Raw genomic sequence first — 17,034 nt, forward strand, 5'->3', positions numbered from 1 at the left:
TAGACCCATTAAAACAAACCCCCTATATCTAATTCACAAAAGTTAACTCTGCTTGGTCTCAAAGAACAGAATTCATGTTTACTCTTGCTATAGATAGACTATAGCTAAGTATCTTCTTTATTTATCTTGTTATTTTTCTAGTCTCGCCCATCAGCGTGTGCCATTTTAGGAGTCATTAGATATAAAAAATGCCTCCTGTTCATAATGGCATTTAAATGAAAAGGCAAGCTTGATTCCCGTACATGCTGTATAAATTTAGAACTACTGCATGTTTGTCTACATCAGCAAGCACAAAAGAGTTACCAAAGAACATTAATCCCAGCTCATGAAATCAACAGCAAAGCTTTTCCAGCTTTTTGTTGCACAACTCAGATCTCCTATAAATGACTATGAAAAATCCTCCTCCCTCTACCCCAAAAAGGCTCTTTAAAACTAACCCCTTAGAATAATTATCTTCCCATTGCAGTATTTATAATAGAATGCAACAGTGATGCGTGTGAAGGAAAAGAAAATGCTATATTTCTTGCACAGAATATGAAAACAGTGTTCTTCAAGCATTTTATCTTTGCTACCTAAAATCCTTGGACATAAATGCTATGCCCATTACCCTATTCTATGTTAGTCATAGGGAAAACCTGCTTAGATTCTTTTATCATGCTCTTTACTGTGCATTAAGTGACCTGATTAACATGTGTTCTCTTGTCAGAAGAGACAATGTACATGAGTGCTTCACTTAATAGAATTCCTAAAGTACTTCTAATGTGTAAATATAAGCATATTGACATCTATTTATTTCAGGGAGGAAAGACCACAGAAATATATGGTCCACTTAGAGAAAACATATTAATCAGTACAGCATGTACTTTGTGTCATTTGACAGCAGAGAGCCTGCACAGCTGCACAGCTCTATCATTGCCATCCAGCTGCATCCCAGCTGAGAGATGATGGATCTTTTTGTGATCCATATAGGAAAATCATGCCATAGTTACAAGCTCAGGTTTCTGAAAAGATAAGCGTTACACTATTATGGAGAGTTATATTGCATCAGAGTGAAGTTATCCAATATCTTTCATCAAGCATCTTCATCCTGGAGCTTCAGGTGATTGGGATGGGCTATGCTTAAACTGCAGCACCCAGTAGCATTTCCTAGCTCCTGGTCCTGGCACGCACTCTGGTCACAGCCAGTCACACAAGAGCCCCAGCTGCTTGCTCCTTATTTCCCATTGGAAGAAAACATGTCTATATTAGCCAAAAGAAACTTTCGGTGTAGTCTAGCCTGGCCCCAATTTGAATAATCAAGAGAACAGAGCTACAGGACAGACCCTAACATATATCTGCCTACATGCAAGCCTAAAGTATCTTTTTGTCAATGTTCAATGGGAAGCATACATAGAGAGAAGCGAACAGAGTTATTTAAGAAAATAGGTAAGACTTAAAGAGCACAGTAAGCTCACTGGCTTTCCAAAGCTTTCTGGTCAAGGTGTCATAGTCCATGTGAGACTCAACAAAGGCATGGCAATGGAGGAAAGAACATCTGTCAAGGTGAGACAGATTCTCCTAGCTAACCAAAGACAGTATAGAGCAAAACTGAATCTATGAGTGGCCTCAGTACTCACAAGTTAAATTTCTCTATATTGCTGTGGAAATTAATAGCTCACAAATTGTGCAGAGTGTCCTATACTCCTCTTGCCTAGGAAAAATAGAGTCAACTACCTGCAGATGTAGCATACAATTTCTCTGAAACCCAGCTACCCCTCAGAGCTCTGTTGAGACAGTATAATTCGGTCTGATTAAAGACTCTGCCTAAATAATAACCTAGTTATCAAGCTAAATAATATATTACAATGGGCTAAAAAAATAAATCAAGAGAAGGCAAAGCCATTTTCCCTCAACCAGCAAAGTTCAGGTGTTCCTGTGCAAACATGCTCATTGTTAAACAGTGTCAGCATATTTGGTTCTGCAAGCTTTTTTGACTTTGGCTTCTTCTAGTTAGCTCATTAGTGAACAGCTCTTATAATCAATAAGTTGCCAACTGGGAAGCTAAGAGTTTCTTATCCACAGCTTTGCATGTTTCGGTGTTCTCAGAAATATTGATGAAATTACATCCTGTTTTCCTTAAACAGCATTTCTCTTTTTGGTTCATTTTAGCCTGTGTATCACAGCAATTGGAATATTCTTAATGTCATGAATAGTCTTACTGTGCCCCGAGTATTTTCTCTATATGCTGAAAAAGCTAAAATAGATGCACTTCTTGGATGCATCTTCTGTATTTTGTTTTTCAAGAGATATTAGTTGTCCATCCCCAGTGCCCCCAAATTAAATCTATGGACATGCAAAAAAGTTATTGAAAAAATTCTAGGGTTTGAACTTGCAGCATGTCAATTATTCCAGTGGAATTATCTGGCTGAGTACATCTTCTGACTCTGTGACAATTCCTGATAAAAATAAAGTATCCCTTTGCATATACTGTGGGGTAGATAAATGGACACTTAGTGCACAAGCTTTAATGCACTCTTAGTTCACACCCCAGCTTACTCAGCACTAATTTGTCCACATCCGTACTTTCAGCAAGTAGGTGTTTAGTGTGAGATTTTTATAGGTTATGTAAGGCAAAACTGAAACAAATTCTATGCTGTGTTTCTTAAGAAAGACCATTACAGCTTTCCACATGGCTCTAACAGGTTTTACAGCAGCCAAGGGTTTTTCATCCACAGTATTGCATGCTATAGTATTAACAGGGCTCCAGAGTGTCTCACATAAATTTATCCCACTTCTTTGACAGGGGAATTGTTTATAATGGATACCAGGGTCTGGTCCTATATATTCCTGCATACACTTGTCAAAGTACTTTAAAACTAGTAACCAAAATAGGGAGCAAAGCTAAAACATGGTTTACTTTTTACTGAAATGGATGTCAATAAAAATTAGTTCTGCCCAAAACATTTTTTATAACCAGTCCAACTATCAGCAAAATATGTTGACTAACAATTTGAGCCCTCTAACTACAATCTCTCTCCAAGCAACCCAAGTCATTGAGAGTTAACAGTGCATCTGGCTAACATTCTTTACCATCAGGAATGCCTGTTTGAAGCAATTTGGCTCTCTAATGATGCAAGCTTAATACTCAGTGCTTCTTAACACCTTGCCTCAAAATAATTCTGCTTTCGCAGAGCTAGATGCCAACATATTTACTAGTATAGAAACATAAGAATCAAAATATTAGATCACACCAAGGTCCATCAGGTCTTAATGATCTCTAAGAGCATCCAACGCAATTGTTTCACAGGAAAATGCACAACCATTACAGATTGGAAATTATCTACAATCTACACCAAGTTTCATGCTGGTCTCACATCATTAGAGATAAGTTTAAGCTCTGAAATGTGAGATATAATACGGTTTACAAAATTCTTATAATTAATTGTAATGACTCTGTATATCATGATTATCATTATAAACATGCAATTCCTTTTTAATTTTGCTAAATTTTTGGTCTCATCACCTTCTGTTGCACTATAGTTCTACCACTTAATTAAATTGGGGGGGGGGGGGGGGGGGGCGGAATATCAGCTTTCAATTTACTATCTTTATTACATGTGCTCCTGAACTGTTTTCTGTATAGCACGTAGATGACTGTCTGAGTTCTTGTGGAACAGGTTACCCTCATGCTGTTTAGGTTTTATGTAAAGATATTTATTGTGTAAATATGTAAGGAAGCTTAGTGTCTTGGATAGACATCTCTATTTTTCTAAATATAAGTAAATAAAATAAATGTTTTCATTAATGCCCCTTTTGTTCTCGTATTATAAAACAGAAGGGAAAAAATGCTCTTCATCTTTCTACAGTATTTGGTATTTTTTATACTTTTATTATGTCGCCACTTAATCATTGCCTTTCCAAGGAAACCCCTCTCAATTTTCTTACATGAGAGCTATTCCAGATTCTCTGTAATTGTTATTGTTATATTGAACCCCCTTATAGGTCTTTAATACCTCTCTGAGATGGGCTGATCAACCCAGCACACAGTACCGTGCAAGAACCCCTATTACTGACTCACAGAAGCATTATAATAATCTCTGTTATTATTCTTCATCCTACTTCGTATGCATCCCAATATTGTGCTAACTTTCCTGACTGTAGCTGTGCACTGAACTGCCTATAATTATTTCTCTCCCTTTCTTTAAGCAGTACTCTTAGCTTAGAATGCTGTAAAGTGCACAAGTAGCTTTAATTTTTAACTTCAGTATGCATTACTTTGTATTTATTAACATGGAATTTCATTTTCTTTTTTGTTACTCACTTAGCATTTTTAGGTCTCTGAAATGTTCTAGTGTCTTCTCTGGTGGTCAAGCAAATTTCCTTCATTGGGGATTAAAGTGACTATTGGAACATCTAGATCTACTTGACAAGCCAGAGTATTATGACTAGGATGACAGATCAGTCAAACTGGTCAAGGGATGGGCTCAGTAAACAAAAACAAACAAACAAACAACAAAAAACAGTAGTTTCCAGGAAATGCAGATAAATATGAAATCCTTTTTGAGTTATAAACAAGTGGCATTTGAAAATATGGCAACAGAAACACTATACATGGTATTAAGAAGGATACCTCCCATATATCGAGACAACAAGAGATAACTCCACTAGCATTCCAAAACTGGTACCAGGATGGTAGCACAGAATATTACAAATGCATTACTATGTTACCTGGTATTGTGGATATTTTTTTTTTTTTATAGCTGAATCAGAGCAGTAATAAATTCGAGTCCAGCACTGAATTACATTTCCTAAAAAAAAAAAAAAGATCTGTTAGCCATCCACTTCTTTTCTTATTTGTATTCTTATAATTCTAGGATCCATAGAAGCATGATTCATCTCCTAAATGTAATCATTTGCTTTAGATAGAAAAAACATTTCTGAATAAATTGTCAGTGCTTCACATCCTAGTAATGTGTAATCATGACTTTCAGAACCATTTGTGTAAACTACAAGCTTTCATATAGACAAAGAACTTAAATTTCCCATAACACTTTAAATTTGCATGAAAAGAAGTTTATGGAAAAATGTATTTTGGAGAGCATGCAGTTTAATATTAATCTTAACATAAGAACTCTGATCAATATAGGTCTGACTATGCCCTGAAATATTTATAATAAAAAAATGTACATCACCACAATAACAACCAAATTCTCTCATTTGCCCTACATATTCTGACCTAAGAGGGGCTTTTTTCACATATTTGCCCATATTGATGGGACTCTTCTTGCATTATTTCCAGTGTAAACCCAGAGATGTCAATGACTAGGAAGAGGAAAAAGCATGTCACAAATTACCACATCCCACCTCTGGGTATGTCTTCAGTTCATTGTACAGAACTCGCATCTCTTTTCAGTCTGCCTCCCTGTGATGGCATTTGCTTAGCATAAACATTTTGATCAAATAAAATAGAATGTTGTTTTGTTTATTTTTTTTTTTAATTGGGGAAGTTTAATCTCAAAATTTCATTTGGGGTAAAGCTAAACATCTCATTTTTCTTATTTTGGGAGAGGGAATGAAATATGTTTGTTTTGTTGAATTGTGTTGTTTGCTTTAATTTTTTCTGAAGCTATTTATCAACTGCATTAAGATAATAAATCAATATGCTTTGTGGTTTTAAAAACCATTCTCCTGAAATGTTCTGGCTGGGTCTAATTATGGCATCATTTAGTTTCTTCTCGAATTATAATGCTAAGACTAATTGCATTTACCCTCAGACATAACTTTCCGTATTTTTTTTTCCGTCATTCTCTCCTCTGATTTTATGACTTGCTTTTCACGAATGCAAGTGAAAATAGCACTAGGCTATTGGGATCACTCAATTCAAAACTCTATTTTTTGTTTACACATAGTTTTGAGAAGTTTCAATATAGTAAGAAATCTTGATACTTAATCCTTACTCCACTAAAACTAATCAATGATTAACCATGGCGTTCAATCAGACCGGGACTGCATCCATGATTTCTGCACAATGCTAAAATGTAGAAGCAAAACCAACTTGAATAAAATCAGTTTGGGCACTGTTATGGAAAAAGGAGTAAAATGTTTGCACTTCCATTATAAAATAATTCTTGCAGCACCTACTTGAAAAGCTCTAAAACAAAACAAGTTCTAACACTGACCTAAAAATCTCATCAAAAAAATAATTTTACATGTGAACTATGTCTCTGATGAAATTTGTTTTGATCTTTTGAGGCTTTATACTCTTAAGTGTACTTACCTTCTGTAACACATTTCACATACAGCTCTTTTGCCAGTAAATACCTGTAGAATACCATAGAACATGGTATTAATACAAATAGAACTAGTAGAGCTCCCAAAAATATGAAAACTAACAAAAACTAAAAAGTCATTTGCAGAAAGGGATATAGAGAAGGGAAACATTTACTTCTGCCAAACCATGAATCCTTTTCAAGAAAGAAAGTCTACTTTTTTCTTTTTTTTCACTTTCACATGTATTATGATATTATATATCATATATTATCTAACTGCAAACACATGTTATAGTATTTTGCCTATGAAAGGCTTTATTGAAATGCCTTCCATTATAAAAACCATACAGGAACAAAATATAAACAATTCATGCTGAAAGCATTTTGTATTATGAACTGAACAAACCTGTGGTTTACACCCCGTGATAGACATACACACACAAAGCACCACAACAGCTTGCATATATGACCCAGTGAACGGCAATAGAGTTATATCAGGAATGATTTGGGTCCAATGTATGATTATATCAATTTAGTGGCTTCAGTAAGGGAAACTGGTTACTTTCAAAAGGTTCCCATTCACTTTGAGGGGGATAAAATTTTGCCATAAGTTTTTGAAGTTGAAGGGAATGGGACAAGGAAGGCAAGGGACAGGGACTGAACATACAGAGTTATGAAAATGGGGGAAGAGGGTGTCTTTCTACTTAGGAGTCTGGGTGATGTAAATAACTACTGTCTCCCCTTTCTCCCTGTGTGATTAATTAGGACATCCTAATACTCATCTGATCTGTACACATCGAAAAAATGCAAACAAATGAAAAGAGGTTCTTTAAATGTCATTTTGCATCCAGATGGAGGGATCACACAGGAGCTCTGCGAAGAGAGGCCTTGCAGATCAACCAGTCTGTAATTCACAGTTTTCATTATTAGGTATTCTCAGTGAAAGATGGAAGGAAAATCACTACCGACACTGGAGCAGGTTGGCACCTCTGTATGTGAAAACCTGCTATTTCTTACTCAAAAAGCATGGTCAGTTGAAGTTTTTCCTGTATATTCACATTGATACTTACAAAGACATTAAATGATTGTAGGATAGCAATGCTGTCAGCAAGACAGTCCAGCATTATCAAGTTCTTTCCCTGAGTCTGAGATGAAAAATTTAGTCTTTTCCATAAGCATAAATATGAAGAAAAAACTGCAGCCTGAATGATTTTCCAAGTCAGAGCTGATTAAAACTCAGTATGAGCTCATAGGACATGAGCAGCTCATACTGGCAGAGCAGGTATTCATCTTTGTGTTTAAAAATGCAAGCCAATGGGAAGATACAATCGGGTTGCAAAAGATCACTCTGTGAATTAGGAAAGAGCAATAGGAGCTTGCAGTCATCACACAGGACATGGGTTATGTCCTACACCAAAAAGTTGGAATGCAATTCCAAAAAGCAACCCTAAACTGTGTCACATACAAGGTCCCCATATCTCTTTTAAGGCAGCTTGTTCCAAAGTAGCATACACACTTTGCTATTGCTTGCTAATGTCTCTCTAGGCTTTTTGTTTTTTTAAATTTCACTGAGATCCTTTCTCATTGCTTTTGGCTCTCAGTGCTGCATGAAGGTTTTTCTCAGTCAAGTTCACTACAGGTATTTGCCTTTCCCTAATCCCTTCCAAAGCAGAAATCTCCCTACCTCTCTGCCCTTTCTACTATTTTTTCCTGTACAGTTTGAATAACCCTGCAACAGCTCCTTTAAAAATTTAATTTTAACACCTAATTTTAAGTGAGATCTGATGTACCAGAGGTACCAGGAAACTACAGACTGCAGAGAAAATATCCGTTTGTGGCATCTTTCTAAGACCTTTGTTGATGGCTGAAGTAAATTGCTATAGTTTTCTCTAAATAAGTAGCTGAGAGGTGCTTTGGGAGTCCCTGAGACACATACCTACATCCACACTCAGAGGTACATTTAAGTGTTTCATTAAGTGAATAACTACCATTTATTACTTCAGAATATTTTTCTTCCCCTTCTTCTTGCTCTCTGTCCTTTTCATGTTACAATACATATTATCCTTGTTCTTTTTCTTCTTACCTCACTCCATTGTATTTTCATTTTTCTTTCCTTTCTCCTTTTTCCTAAGCCTCACATACTTTGTGCTCATTTTGCTTGCCCTAGGTGATTTTGCAATGTTACACTTTAATATCTAGAAGATCAGTGGAAGAAGAGACTGTAATTTGTTGATAAACAGATCAGTAAAGGAGAGAAGAATAAATCATTAGCTAGGAGGAAGTAATTAAACTGGACATTTCTATAAAAGCATTTATAATTTTCCACTTATGTGTTCTGTGCTAAATGTTTCTGTCTAGAATGTGTAAGAAAGTTACTCCCTTTATGTGTCCTTCAAATTCATTTTGAACACATCAGGGTGCACTGTCTTCTCAATTACATGAACTTCATTCAGAATCAGTCCCCTGATTTACTGAAAACTGGATTTGGGAAGCTGTATATATAGATTCTAGTGTCAGCATATCACAGGGCCATTGCAAATGGTACAGCAATAGACACTGAAACTATAGAAAAAGCAACTATGTTTCTACACAAGAGGAATCCATCAACCAGAGACAGTTTCTGCTTCTTACAATACTTCAAGCAAACTATGTGCAATGGATTAACCTTGGCTGGCTGCCAGATGCCCGCCAAACTGCTCCGCCTCCTTAGCAAGACAGGGAGACAAAATAAGATGGAAAAGCTCATGGGTAGATAAAGGACAAGGAGATCACTCACCAATTACCACCATGGGCAAAACAGACTCTAGTTGGAGAAGATTAATTTAATTTATTGCCAATTAAAAATAGAGCAGGATGGTGAGAAAAAGACAAAACTAAATACACCTTGCCCTCACACCCCCCCCTTCCCAGGCTCAACTTCACTCCTTCATTCCTGACTGTTCTGCCTCCTCCCCGCTCTAAGTGGCACAGGGGGATGGGGAACATAACACTTCATCTCTGCTGCTCCTTCCTTCCCACGCTGTTCCCCTGTTCCAGCGTGGGGTCCCTCCCACAGGATACAGTCCTTCACGAACTGCTTCAGTGTAGGTCCTTCCTATGAGCTGAAGCTCTTCAAGAACTGTTCCAGCATGGGTCCTTTCCACAAGGCACAGGCCTTCAAGAATGGACTGCTCCAGCATGAGTTCCCCACAGGCCACAGTTCCTGCCAGAAAACCTGCTCCAGCATGGGCTCTCCACAGGCTCCAGCTTGCTTCAGGGCATATCTACCTGCTACAATCTGGGGTCCTCCACAGGCCGCAGGTGGATATCTGCATGGGCTGCAGGGGGACAGACTGCCTCACCATGATCTTCACCATGGGTTGCAGGGGAATCTCTCTGCTCTGGCACCTGGAGCACCTCCTCCCCTCCTTCTTCACTGACTTTGGTGTCTGCAGGGTTGTTTCACATTTTTTCTCATGCCTCACCCCCTCATTCTCACAGCTGCTGTGCAGTTTTTTACGCTTTCTTAAGTATGTTTTCACAGAGACACCACCAGCTTTGCTGGTGAGATCAGATTTGACCAGCAGTGGGTCCATTTTGGAGCCAGCTGAAACTGATTCTGTGCAACGCAGGGGCAGCCCCAGTCTATTCTCACAGAGAACATCCCTGCAGCACCCACCCCCCCCATCCCCCTCGATACCAAACCTTGCCACGTAAACCCAATATACTATGAAAAATAAAGCAACAACTGGTTTGCCGTGTTTATACCCCAGACTCTTTTTAAAGTCACTTGGAACATCTAATTGTTTTCTCAACTTTTGCTTCTATGGAAATACTTAGAAGTGAAAAAATGGTAGCAACCAAAACTTGGAGATAATTTTAGCAATAAGAGGGAGCAAAATGAGAGAGCTACAGGATAAACAATAAGCTGAATTTTTACTGTAATGAAGACACTAGAAAAGGAAATGGTTAAATATTTGAAAGGCCCCAATAAGTGTGAATCTTGCTAATAGCGAATGAAACCTGGGGTATACAGAATTGTAGGAAAGACTTACTGGTAAAATGTTCTCATTTAGTACTGAGACTTTATCATCAATATAAAAGTAGTAAGTAGGCATTTTTCTGCAAGTATATTATGCATTAAAAATTATCCTTGATTTCAAAGTTATCTGGGTATGAGAACGAAGGAAAAAATGAATTTGCTGGAAATACAGATAAAAATACGTTTGATGCCTATAATCAAGAAAATCAAACAGAAATGTTCAGCTAATTGTTTGTAATTCTCTGTTGTATCCTTGTATCTACTCAGAAAGTCATCATCAGAAAACTAGGCTGGATACAGTGTACTCACACATGTTAACGGAATATATAAAATTATTGCTATAGCCAGAAACAGATTTTAGTATTGACTAAGAGTGAGCAGTTTGAATAAAAAAAAAAATTTAAAAAACAAAACAAAACAAAACAAACAAGTGAATGAAGCATACATGGAATAGTGAAATGGTTTCAGTAACTTTTTTTTTCCCCCACAGTGCACTGCAGTTTTATACATGCTTTGCTTTCAGCTGGATCTACAGTGAAAAGAGTTGAAGATAGCCTCCTTGTGTCTAGAGGCCATTTTCATCTTCTTTTATCTTCCCTAGCACTCTGAACAAGAACAGTGTCCCACCTTCAAACAATCACAGCCTCAGTCTAACTATCTCCAACACAACACAAGGATGTGTTTTACCAGGGAAGTGGCAGCACAGGAGCCTGCTTTCCAAGCTGACACAATGAAGTGGGTAAAAAAAGAATAAAGTGACAGTTTAAGACAAAGAAGACAGAACCAAGGTTACCTGATGGGGAAAAATGTAGCTCCTATGGAATCTCAATGACAAGGTATTGAGAGAAATACCATAGGAAACAAAGCAAGGCAAATTACATTGTGTGTGTTTCAAAGGTTTTAATTTATGAAGCTCACAAGGTAGGCAGGAAGAATACATTTCTTGTACTTGTCATGATGGAAGTTGGTCCTGAGGCAGGATTAACATTGCAACCTGATATCAAATACACACAAAAAATAATGAATATTTATGATAACGTATTTCATAAACACATAGAGCCAATAACTGCAATCCTAGATAATCTGGTGCTGTTAGATCTACAAGTAAGGATGTTACAAAGAAAATGATGCAGCATTTCCATGTAAAATACCAAATGACATATTCAAATAAGCTGTAAGACTTGTTATATTAGGTATAGAAAGGAAATGAAATAACTGTCACCCATTACAAAAGACTTGTTAATGCTTCAGCACCAGACTGCTGTGTCCTCTCAGAAAAATAGAAATTACCTTGAGGGGTGGAAGAAAGCACTAATTTAGTCTAAAACTTTAAGTAATAAGCAGAATAGAGAGTACCACACAGTCGTGCCATCAAATAATCACCAAATAGATAAACCAAAGCAAATCAGTAAGAAGCACTGGCTAAAGAAGATCCAATAAAGACAGAACATCTGATCCAAGTACGGCCTCAGCTGCTGTCAAGATTTATCAGGGGAAACATGTAAGAATGGAAACTGAACTCTAAAGAAAGAGTTAATTTCAGAAAGGGAAGGGGAGTAGGAGCCCAGTTCTGATAAGCTCATGGCACTGAGGAGGTCAAGTGAAACAATCCGACCTTTAGAAGGACTCCACCCAGTTACTTTCTGGAGGGGCTGCCACGTACTCAAAACTTCAGGAAATCTAACCCAGGGGGAGAAATAAGAAAATGTCAAAAGTAGGCAGAGTTTTTCATGTCACACTAGAGCAAAAGCAGCACCAAAGCAACCAAGAGCCCTGACTCTGCAAAGTGCTTTGCACGCTGCCCCAGCGGGGCAAGCCCAGAACAGAGTCAGCAGGAGGAAACAAAAATTGTTCCTTAAGCAGTGAGAAGAATCAACAGCAACCATGTTGCTAAAAATTAACTCCCCAGAATAGAGGAAAAGGTCTCGAATGACAACAAAAACACCTAATACACCATACACATGCATGTAATCCCAGGATTTCAGTTTTAAATTCTTCTGGATATGTCTACTACAATACCTACTTTGTCTGTCAGAAGTCACAGCTTGGGGAGATCCAAAAGACCTACAATTCAAAATTATCTGTAGTTTTCACAGCATGAGATGATCTGGCATCTCAGCTGTTCAAAGAGAAATTTTGTTTTCTACAGCTGCATCCTATGTTTATTTTGTATTTTGTTCTGCATGAATACCATCCAAAAAATAACTGCAGCAAAATTTCCCTGCATCTTAGGTAGTTAAATTTTGAACTATTTAAACACATCAGGAAGGAATAAATCATCACTCCTCAGAATCACTTCATTTTAGCACTTATAAGATAAAGCATGAAAGCATTTGCGTTCAAATAATGGATGAATGTTAGATGACTTTACCTGCAATTGTTGACCAACTGTATCAAGTCCACAGAGTAGAATTTCTACAGAAAACAAAATACATGACTTGCTTTCTGCTGTGATAGTGATATAATAATTAATATTTTTTTTATAAAATTTTAGGATGATCTCCAAACAAACTTCCTATGGAAAGGAAAGAAAGCCTTGATTTTCTAACCCCCTTGGCTATATCTAACGCTCATAAGAATACAAGGCAGGAAATTTTCTATGGTATATTTCATACATTCAGTATCTGCCTTAACATGTACGTACGTCCAGATGGATTCCACCTAACAGTAAATGAATATGACAAAGTTATTTCGAATTAGTATATGTTACAGAAAAACTAAGCTAAAGTAACAAGCAAGCCAAGATTTCAGTCAGTAATATGTAAGAATATGCACACTGGCATGTCTTTGATTAAGTAACTTCAGCACATTTAGCTGCAGTTCTAAACAGAGTCAAACGAAAACTTGCAGTTTTTCAGCAATTTAATCTATTCCAGAGACTGCATGAGTGTAATGTGGCAGTTGCTATAGTAACCACATTTTTCCTTGGAACTCGGAGTAGATACATGTGTAAGCGATTTCTCCATCTCACTAAGTTACTGTTGTGCTATGATGCCGCAGCAGTAACTCTAACCCAGAAACCTAACCCAGTCGGTAGTTATTTGAAATATATTTAACATTTTCCAAAATATCTCTTTCTGAATGCTTAATTCTAACCGTATGCAGTTCTGACTTTGTACCCTTTCATAAATCCACTAGATGACAATTCAGAGAAAGGAAAAACGTTGAACAATTTCAAAAAAGTGGTAAACATATCCATTTATAATTTATAAATTATATTTCAACTATAATTTCCATGTATAATATATAAAAATATGTCAACACTTATTCTTAAATTGTCTTCTTAGGACGTTCTTTGAAGTATACCTTGGTGGCAATGGATCCCAAAGGATTTGATTCTTCTAAAAAAATCATTACTTATTGATGGTCACTGCAAAGCATTTTTATTTTGTGCCACATTTTCACTTAACTCACTCTTAATCAAAATAGTCCAGAATCAAAGCCATGTTGATAATTTACACCTTTGTAAATGCATTAGCAGACTCTGCTGTTTTGATGCCTGCCTTTCTGATATAAAAGGCACAAGTATCATTCTACTTGCATTTAGTTGCAAAGACTAAATCTGCTAAATTTTCTAGAGGTGAAAAGGTACAGCAGCACAGGAACAAGAAAATGTATATTTTTACATTAGTCAATACGTCAGCATATTAATGAGCCAAAATGTAGGGGACTATGCACTAAAAACTGTGTTGAAATAAAAGGAACAATCTGAATACATGGTGTCAGGGATTTCAGGGGTGCTGAGTGTCTGCAGCTCCAAGTGAAAAGAATGGGAATTGACGTCAGCGAAATTATACCAGCTTCCAGCAGCTGTGAATTTGGCCTCAAGGTGATCTAATACGTCTTTTCCATCTTTCATTTCTGTTTGACAGCTCCAGCACAATCAAAATATTTACTCCTCTTTACAATTAAATTAAGCAAGTAAGCTATAGAGAATAGACTATTCAGTGCATTGAGGCAATTTCCTATGTAAGAATTGTTTAAAAAAATTGTGGTTTTCTTGATTATCACTATTCCAATTCCCCCATTAATATTTTTCTATTAAAAATTCCCATAAAATCCTTCCAAGCAAACAAGGAAATTTAAAATTCAGATAGTGCATAGTCATTTTCATTGGACACAAAGTCAACTGCTCATATTTTATCTCTGAATGAGTTAATATAGATCTTCAACTACAATTTTTGGTCTCCATATTTCTAATAATAAATTCATCACTTACTTACCTTTTGCAAAGGGTCTTTTTATTTTAAGTTTGTCAGATGGGACTAGCCTTGCCCACTAGACTTCTAGTAGCAGGGAACAAGAAGCTGAGGCTTAAAATCTGAGTACCATGCTCAAACAGGCCTCAATGGAACTGTTGATCCAACTTTAGGGAGGCTTGGTAACAAACTCTCAGTATCCCAAGGGGTTTTATGGCCTTCGTTTTCAAAAGCTGGCTGTGACCTCCATGATATTAAATGTACCTTTCATGTTGGCTGTGGCTGCTTGTTACAAAGCACTGACTCTGACACAAGCAATGCCCTCTTTTATATAGTAATAGCCTACCTGACAATGCCAGGAGCCATCAGGGAGTGGGAAATAGGGTCTTGGTGTTCTCAGTCTCAGATTATCCTTATCACTGACAGACCTCTTCTAGGAGAGAAATGGGCGTTTTACCACTCCTGTTTAAACCAAACTGGTCCACAGGAAATAATTCATGTACATTTTGGGTTGCCCAGAGAGGTGGTAGATGCCCCATCCTTGGAAACATTCAAGGCCAGGCTGGATGGGGCTCTGAGCAACTTGATCTAGTTGAAGATGTCCCTGCCCTTTGCAGGGGGGTTGGACTAGATGACCTTTAAAGGTCTCTTCCATCCCAAAGCATTCTATGATTCTACTGGTAAGTAAAAAGAGCAAAAATGTCATTCTTCTGCTCATGTTTGCATATTCCATACATAATCCAGCTAAACTGGTAATGAAAACAGCTTAATCTAGTGACAGCAGTTTTGCCATGGGCTTCTGTGCAGGGTGCTCCAAATAAAGGTGTGCACAGGGGTGAATGGTATCCACGCTTCATGAGCTGTTTTGGTGGGAACACCGCAGAGCCTACTGGTCTCAGTGTGTAGACACATCTGGGTGCTTTGGTATTCTGACTAACTGCAGATACTGCCAGTGTCATCTGTGTCACAACACTGAGAAGAAAGATGCTTCAATGCCCTTAAAAGTCTCTAATTTTCAGTTTTACCCTCTGCAAAAATGATGGTGTTGGCAATGTTGAAAATAATGATCTATTTCAGATTTCTGGCAATGGCTAATTAGTTAATGTTTATGCAGTATCTCAGAGATAGCAAGTAATGTTGGTAGGATACATGATTACATTTGGAGCCAACATAAAGCCTCAGGAAGTTTTCTAACTTTTGGAAAATGAGGGTGTACTGATCTTGTGCAATGTGACAAAACACTGTTAGTTCCCAATGAGTGATGGATAAGACAGATGTCTCTTCCTGCAAGGAAGGCTGGTTGTGCACCCTCCCCTAGTTACCATTCTGAATTAAATTGAATTTTGTAATCTACTCATATGTGCAGTGCAAAGGGCAGATATTTCTTATATTTCTCAACCATAGCAAACCACCTGTCATCTTTTTCTATTTGATTTACTACATAACAGCTTCTAACTGCACCAAACCTTGTGATAATTTCCTTAAAGCAAATTTGCTATTCCTTATCTAATCCAAATAGCAGTAATTGTTTACTATACCTCTCCTATCATACTTAAAATATGAAGCCACTATTGTTAACAGCATTTTGATTTCCATGTAGACAGCACTGGTCCTTGGTGTAAAATTTTCATTCAGCAAACTGCCTGGTTCCATTACTAAAAGTTAAACTTCAATTCCGTTTTGTTACTCTTTCTCTCATTTAAGTTTTTTCCCCCCTGTTCTTCCTCTAGCTTCTTTCTCCTACTCCCAGCATACACATATCTATTCAAGATTATGAACCAACATAACAGTAAAAAAAAAAAAATCTTTGTTTCTTGCAAAGAACTCTGGGATACTGACAGATGAATTAAACTGGAGCTGTCAGAACATTTGTTTTCAGCTTGAACCGAGCTCAGTTTTTTCTTTAACTTAAAATAGTATTTCTATAACTCAGGTCATTGTGGTAAATCCTAAGAAAATCACCAAGAAAGTACAACCAATATCCTAACACAGCTTAAGTGCTTGTAAATGGATTTCTTCTGTGTCCTTACTAAATTAAATTGAAGTGTAATGATTTATAGTACTACCATGTGACAACAGTCAGTACATTAGATGTTACATTATCCATTAAGGTCAAAGGATTTTATTTATATTGCTTTGTTTTTTAGAAGATTGTGATGACCTCCACCAGTAAATAAGTATTATGTCACTGTAATGGATTCCACATGTAAATTGCAACTCCATCTGTAATACAGCTTTCCCCAGGGTGGCCCGTTTTAGTCAAATAAATATTCTTACTAAAGCAAGTAGGTTGTTGTTCCTATTAATCTTGAAGATGGATTAAAGATTCAGATTCCTTGAATGTTAATCTTTTTGCCACATTCTGCTAATATTTTCTGAAGTGTTCAGAGCCCACATGCATTAAAGTGTTTAGGCTCCCACATGAAACCAAGGTGCTTGTATGATGCGAGCTAATGGGATTTAGGACTTCATCCCATTTCAAAAGTGACCAGGCACAGAGATCAGATTCACAGGGCTTTCGGAGAAAGATTTTTGGTTCTGCCTTCTTTCTGATTCATAGAAATAC

The sequence above is a fragment of the Platalea leucorodia genome, assembly GCF_965183815.1.
Source record: "Platalea leucorodia genome assembly, chromosome: 6".
NCBI classification, from domain to species: Eukaryota; Metazoa; Chordata; class Aves; order Pelecaniformes; family Threskiornithidae; genus Platalea; species Platalea leucorodia.